Source organism: Triticum dicoccoides, chromosome 4A, assembly GCF_002162155.2.
Source record: "Triticum dicoccoides isolate Atlit2015 ecotype Zavitan chromosome 4A, WEW_v2.0, whole genome shotgun sequence".
Lineage (NCBI taxonomy): Eukaryota > Viridiplantae > Streptophyta > Magnoliopsida > Poales > Poaceae > Triticum > Triticum dicoccoides.
The window spans coordinates 583,784,288-583,791,598 of NC_041386.1; positions in this window are offsets into that span (position 1 = coordinate 583,784,288).

A 7,311-nucleotide genomic window follows, 5' to 3' on the forward strand; every position below is an offset into this window, starting at 1 on the left:
TCGTACTTAAGATTTTCCCATCCGTATTGGCTGACGGATTTCGGATGTTTAGTCACATCTCACCGCGTGAGGAACAAGTCGACCGGCTAAAATAGTCGGTCGTCCAGAAGCTATAAGCTTCGGTCATCGTTGCACCCTTTGGTAAGGATATAGACTGTCACTATTAATCTCCTCTGCTTATCATAGAGAAGATTGATAGTCATGGTCTATATCCTTCGTAAACAGAACATTGATGGTTGCATGGCTCTTTTTGAATCACGGTGTGTCGAACAGGCAAGGTGCAGTCTGGTTGAAGGGTGGTGGCAGAGCAGCAAACGTCCGACATGGAGAAACAAGTGAAAATGGGTAGGTCGAAGGGGGGTTTGGTTCACCTTTTATGGGGGTCGGGCTGCCAGCCCAACATAGTGGACGCGCTTGGGCCTCTCTATATACACCTCATATTTGAGCAAGATATGATGGGTGACGGTCAGCCCGGGTGTTTGAGGCACCCATCTGGGTTGGCTTTTTCAGGTCGTATGGGTGGGGGGAGGGGGATTGAGGCGTCCGGCTATACATGCTGGTATAAGCTGGACCATTGTACATGGACGGTTGGCAGCTATTTTAAAGAGGAAAGAACACAAGGGATCTCAGTGTCTCCCCTCCTTTAAAGCTAGTACCAAAATCACATTATGCTCCTTGGGAGAACTCATCCTAAATAGAATACTCCTATTGGACGTGCTTTTTACTACGTCTCATGAATAAATTCCATTGCGGAGCTGACACAAAGTAGTAACACAAGGAACCATTCTTAAGTGGCTAGAGTTTGCAGGCTCGCGGACTTATATTCTGCTGAGTGACGTAAGAGCGTCTTTTTTGTAGGCGTAGAGAAAGTTTTCGAGTTTTTATTATTACTATTATTATTGTGGGAAGAAAGTGTTCGAGCTTATCAACAAGCCTAACGTTACGTAGGAATCGTGCGCTTTTTATACTTTACCGAAGGAGCCACGTCCACTGAGCGGAATTTTGGTGGTACAACATAGTAGTATATGTTGGGTGGTTGGAGTTAATTTACTACTCTACTAGGGCACGAATAATCCACTCCGAGTCCAATACGGAGCGTACACAAGAGCGGTCGACGCAAAAGCACAACAAGTTGGGCAGAAAGTTGCCCCCTCTCCAATGCATCATCTCATTTCATTGCTATTTTTTACTACTCCCTCTGCTCATTTATATAAGACGTTTTAGCAAATTCAGACAGTGTACTAAACAGTTCAAACCCAGCTGTCTGAAACGCCTTATAAAAGCGAGCGGAGGGAGTAGAAGACTTGCGTCATCTGATATGGCTCACGAGATCGACCGTCGATCTCATCCCTGCTGGAGGCCAAGGGCATGTCGGCCAGCAGACAGGGAGGAGGCCACCTAGAGAGCCGTCGCATGCAGTTGGGTGGGCGCCGCGCGGGCTCCCATGCACGGCCGGCCGGCCGGCCTTGTGATGGATCTACCGCTTGCCTGGGAACAGTGAGGCCGCCCGTTTTTGGGTAAAGGGCAATCCGCCGAAAGAGGCAGGGCTGGCAATCACTCGTGAACGGCGATGATGGCGCCCGTGCGAGGTCCCCCCGCCGCCCCGGCCGGATCTACCAGACGGCGCGTGCGCCCCGGCCGTCCAGTCGTCATTGCGCGTGCGGGCGTGCCAGCGCCACGCAGCGCCGGGCCCCGCGACGGGGACGCCCCAGCGAATCGCGCACCGCCCGGGCCGGGCCACGTCCGTCCGTCCGCCCGTCCTCGGAGCCGACGGGGAGGGAGACTCGCGACGGTGGGTGGAGGTGGGGCGGGCGCGATCGGTGTCGATGACGCGAGCGAGCCGGCGTCAGCGACCCCGGAGTAATTTATCTAGCAGGCGGCGGGGGGTGCTTTGTCGCGGCGCTGTGTGTCTTGCGGCGAGGTGGCAGCTCGGGTTCCGGGGGCACCGCGGCGCCTGGCCGACCCCGTGACGTGCCGCAGTTGGCCCCTCGGCCCGGCTTGGAGTAGTGCGCTGCACGTATGGATCGTTTGGATTATGATAGAGAAGAAACTTTAGATTAGGGCACGCTACAGGACAGAAGCAGTGCGATGCAGGGCATCAAATTGGGATACTAGCCTTCTCTTCTTTCGTAGCAAACATCTTGGAGAAGCAGGGGCATGTTTTAGCGTGGGGTGAATGGCCGACAGTCTTCGTCAAGTTGGAGCTGCGGCTAATTACTCTAATCAGCCGGGATCTGAACACGGCCATGCTCTACATCTACAATCATTCTGCTCCACAGCACACACAAATAATGCTTTGTAATTGGGTGTGTTGGCATCTGAAAATAAGGCGTGCTGGCGGATGAGTCCAAACACAAGTCTAGCGTTCTTGCTACTCCCTCCGTCCGAAAATACTTGTCACCTAAATGAATAAAAGGGGATGTATTTAGATGTATATACATCCCTTTTATCTATTTTGATGATAAGTATTTTCGGACGGAGGGAGTACGTATATGGGGCTGGGACAGTTTTGTGTTTGTCGCTTGCAGCCGCATCCGTCTGACGAATATGCTGCCTGCGTGTCAAAATGCTTGTCCTTTAGGCTATGACGTGGCATTCAGCTTGATATTTCTACTACTGGTCAAACTGTCCGGAAACACTGAAATGCTATTGATGAGTCTTGTAATATATCCCACTAACGGTGTTTGCTGATATTTCTTTCAACGGCAACGTTTAGGCAAACAACGCATCAGATAGCATAGAAGAAGAAAGAAAGGCCAATGTGGCGATGGCCCCTCGACAACTTCACACCAGTCCTGGCCATGGGCAGCCCGGCCCGAAAAAAGCCCGATCCGGCCCGGCCCGACGCTGCTCCCGGGCCTAGATTTTGAGCCCGATGGCCGGGCCGGGCCTGGGCCCATCATTTTTGTGTTTTCCTGAAGGACGAGCCGGGCCGGCCCGAAGCCCGGCAGGCTTTTACGTGTTTGGGCCGGGCTCGGGCCCAGAAAACAAGCCCGGCGGGCTCGGGCCTGAGTTTTTTGCGTCGGGCTTGGCTAGGCCCGGCCCAAAGTATGGCCAGGTATACTTCACACGGACTATTCATCGAGACAAATTCCATTCAAAGGGGAGATCTAAAAGAGCATCGCCATCGGCCAATTCCTCGCCCCCTTTAATATTTTGCCCAAGAACAAAATGATTTGCCGGTGTCGCATTGTTGAAAACGACGTGATTCCGATGTCCAGAGCAGCCGGAAAATGAGCCGAATGGCCGTCTGAATGTCACTCGAGAGAGGGTGCTTACCCTTCTGAGATGTCCACCAATCGACGACATCGACGTCTGGCTCCGGCATCCACTCTGCCGTACCCTAGTCCGACGAAACCACCTCCCAAACCTTGCGAGAGAAGATGCCTCCCAGCACCAATTGTTGTATCATCTTAGGCACAATGTTGATATTTCATTATACTTTCAGTGGCGGAGCCAGGGTATGCATGATTTTCCTCCTTTTTCTGAGAAACAAACATGCACGATTTCCAAACGACCTTGGTAACTATGCTTGGGCCATCACCCACCAGCCCATCATTTATTCTGAGAAAATACGATCAACTATACAAAGGAGGGTGGTGCTATGTCACAAATGCTATGTATCACTAGTAGCCAGCAGTAGGACGATACTGCTCGCTAACCGGGGTAGAGTGGGGCCCATTAAGGCAGAGCTTCACGAGCGAGAGGTTTACACGGCGGTTTCGAGAATCTTTTAGGCCGGTTTTGAAAGCGTCCTTGCAGGTTTGATTACTGCTTTCTTTTTCTCGGATGGATTTATAGTTTTTTTGCTTGATTTTTTTCCATTTTTTGTTTTTTCATTTTAAATTCCAAAATAGTTTTCCAAAATTCATGAACTTTCTCAAAATCGTTAACATTTCTCAACTTAGTGAACATTTTCAAATCTACGACATTTATAAAAAATTTGTGATTTTTTTAATTTCTAAACATTTTCCTAAATAGCAATAATTTTCAAATTCAGGATTATTTATTCAAATGCATGAACAATTTTTATATTAATTTATTCAACCTGGAATACATTTGTAAATTCATGATTATTTCAAACAATAAATTGGTTAACTTTTCGAACTCATGAACATTTATAAATTTTCATGAAGAATTTGTGAAACTATGAATAAATTTTAAATCATGAATTTTTTTCAAATCCTATAAACGTTTCCATATTCTTGTGGTTTATTTCAAATTCACGAATTTTTTTCGAATCCATGATTTTTTAATTAATGAACTCTTGAAAAAGCTATGGACATTTTTTGAATGACAAAATATTTTTTTAATTCACAAATATTTTTGAAATTCAAGAAAGCTTTAATCAAATTCGTGCAAAGGTTTAAAAATTAGAAATAATGCTGACCGGAAGAAAAATTAACATTTTTCTTAGTTGAGAACAAGAAAAAACATTTTTTAGGGATAGAAAAAAAGAAGGGTGCTACTAGGCGCCGGCGCACCGGCCCAATCTTTCGGCCGGTCCGTTGCTGGCCACCCGATCTAAAAGCTGCAAACCGTCAGATCGCGTGTCCTTTTCTTTTTCCTTCTTTATCTTTTTGCCTCACATGCACAGAAAAGAATACAACAAAACGCCATCCATCCTTGCCCGCGCGACCTCGAAGCTCCGCTGGCTCCTCGCTGTTCCCCGCTCGATGCTCGTCGCCGGCATCGGCGCTCGGCGATTGTAGCAAAAAATAGCAACGCCAGTTTGAAAGCAAAACACATGATTCCAGCAAATAAGTAATATGGTTGCAACAAAACAATAATGTGGTCCAGCAAAAATGATGTGTTTCCAGCTAAACACATTGATATGGTTCCAGTAAAAAACAAACATGATTCCAACAAAAAAAACATGTAGTTCCAGCAAAAAATTGAAAAGGGGGTTTCCAACAAAAAAACGATGCAGCAAAAAAAGTCATGGCGTCGCCATCGTAGCCGCTCCAACACCATCCTCGGCAATTGCAACAGGTCAAAAAGGTTCCAACAAAAAACATGGCACCCCGTCGTCGTGGCCGCCTAGCACTATCCTCTCCTGTTGCAGCAAATTGAGAAACTGATTCTAGCAAAAAATGGAAGTGTTTCCAGCAAAAATCAAAAAAGGCAGCAACTTACCGCAGCCCACCACCGTCGCCGCTCACCACCATCCTCGCCGGTTGAAGCAAATCCCCGCGTAGGTTGTAGCAAATCCTCACGCCGATTCCAGCATCGCATCTCACTGGTCGAACGTGTTACCTCGGACATCGTCGCCGGTCAGTGGACGCAACAGGCTTCACCGCAGGACGGCCGCTCCACGGCCTCGCATCCATGGGCCCGGCTCGCCGTGGCCGTGGGTGCAGATCGCCGTGGCGGTGTTTGGTGAAGCAGCCATGGAAGAGATATAAGAAACAGAAGGTGGGTAGTGGCCATGGACGACCGGCACCGCGTCGGCGGTGGCTGAGAATCCCGGCGGCGACGCGCTAAGACGAGGTGGAGCAGAGGAGATGGAGCAGAGCGAGATAGGAGGAATGGATGTGGTTGTTTAAGCCTCCGAGAAGATAAGGTGAGGGGAGAGCGATGGACGGGCCCCACTGAAGATACGTACGCACGGGTGACGCCCGTGCGTGACTGGCCCAATTTTCAGCTGGTCCGCCGGATACAAGCATTTACCAAAAAAAGAACTAAACTCACACATGTTTCCGCTGGCTCGTACCTAGCCAGGCCCAGGTCGCGGAGCACGCGAACTGCCTGTGCTTTGTCGGGCGTCCCTATGTCCCGCTTACAGCGAGACCTAGGGAACACTCGTGTCAAGAGCAGCGCTGGGCCAGCCCAGGTGCTCTGGAGGCCACATCCTAGTTTTCTTTTCTTTTTTCTTTTTTCGTTTTCCTTGTTTGTTTGTTTTATTTTTGTATATACATCGAAATATACTAAATAAAATATATCACAAAAAACTTTACATAAAACATTTGAAAAAGTAAGTTAACCAACCGTTCAAAAAATGTTAGATGTATACAGATAAATTGTTTCTTGTGTATATGAAAAATGTATACGAAACAACATACAATGTGGGTGAGAAAGTTGATCATATATTTAAATAATGTTAATCAAGCATTTGAACAAAATGTTAAATCAGCATTTAAACATGTTTCTCAAGCATTTGAACAACATGTTAAATCAGCATTTAAAAATGTTTCTCAAGCATTTAAAAAATGCTAAATGTTATAGAAAAATGTTAAACATGTATTAAAATATATTAATGTTGCATTCAAAAAGTTAATCATGCATTTAGACAATGTTAAATGTGTACAAAATGTTTACCACATATTAAAAGGAAATTTGGTATTTTATTATATATGAAGAATTATAAAAAAATGTTAAGTATTTATAAAAAATGTTGACCATTTATTTAATTTTTTAATAGTGTATTTTAAAAAATATTAATGAAGCATTTATGAAAATGCGTATAGAAAAAATGTTGAACATGTATTAAAAAGGTTAATCTTTTATTTAAAAAAATGTAAATCAAGCATTTGAGAAATGTCTATAATATGTATAGAAAAAAATGTTGCCTGTGTATTAAAAAATTATTCTTGACATATACGAAAAATGTAGAATGAAAACCAAAAGAAACAAAGAAAAACGGAAAAGTAAAGAAGCCATAAAAAAGAAAGGGAAACAAAGAAGAAAGAAAAAGAAAAAAACAAGTGGAGAAAAAAAAGAAAAACTACCGATGATAGTCAACAAAAGAACTAAGAAAAATGATGAAAACCAATCAATAGAAAAAGGAAAAAGAAAAGAGAGAAAGGGAAATAAAAAAACCAAATAAAGCAATGAAAAGAATGGAAATAGTGAAAAAAAGCACAAAGAAACAAAGATGAACAAAGAAAACCGATGAACAAAAAGAAACAAACAAACAAAACCATGAAAAACAAGTAACAAGCAAAGAAAATCGAAGGAAAAATGAAAGAAAAGTGTAAAAATCAGTGAAACCCAAGAAAGAGACAAAGAAAAACCCAAAAATCAGTAAAAACCAAGATGAAACAAAAAAAAGGAAAAGATGAAAAAAAAGTGAACCAGCGAACGAAGCGCACCAAGGGTACTTGATCGAAAAATAGACAAAAATGGCCATGCCCAATAGCTACATCGCAGGGGGAAATGCTTTAACGAGACAGAAAAAACTCTCGCATGAAGGAAGATATGGTTGCCGCGTGCTTTGTCACACTTGTAGTGAATAGCGAGCGGTCGCCTGCCCGCATGAACGGTGTTGGCAGCCCAATAGCGCAGTAGGCGGCAGTAGGTTTTGTAGCCTCC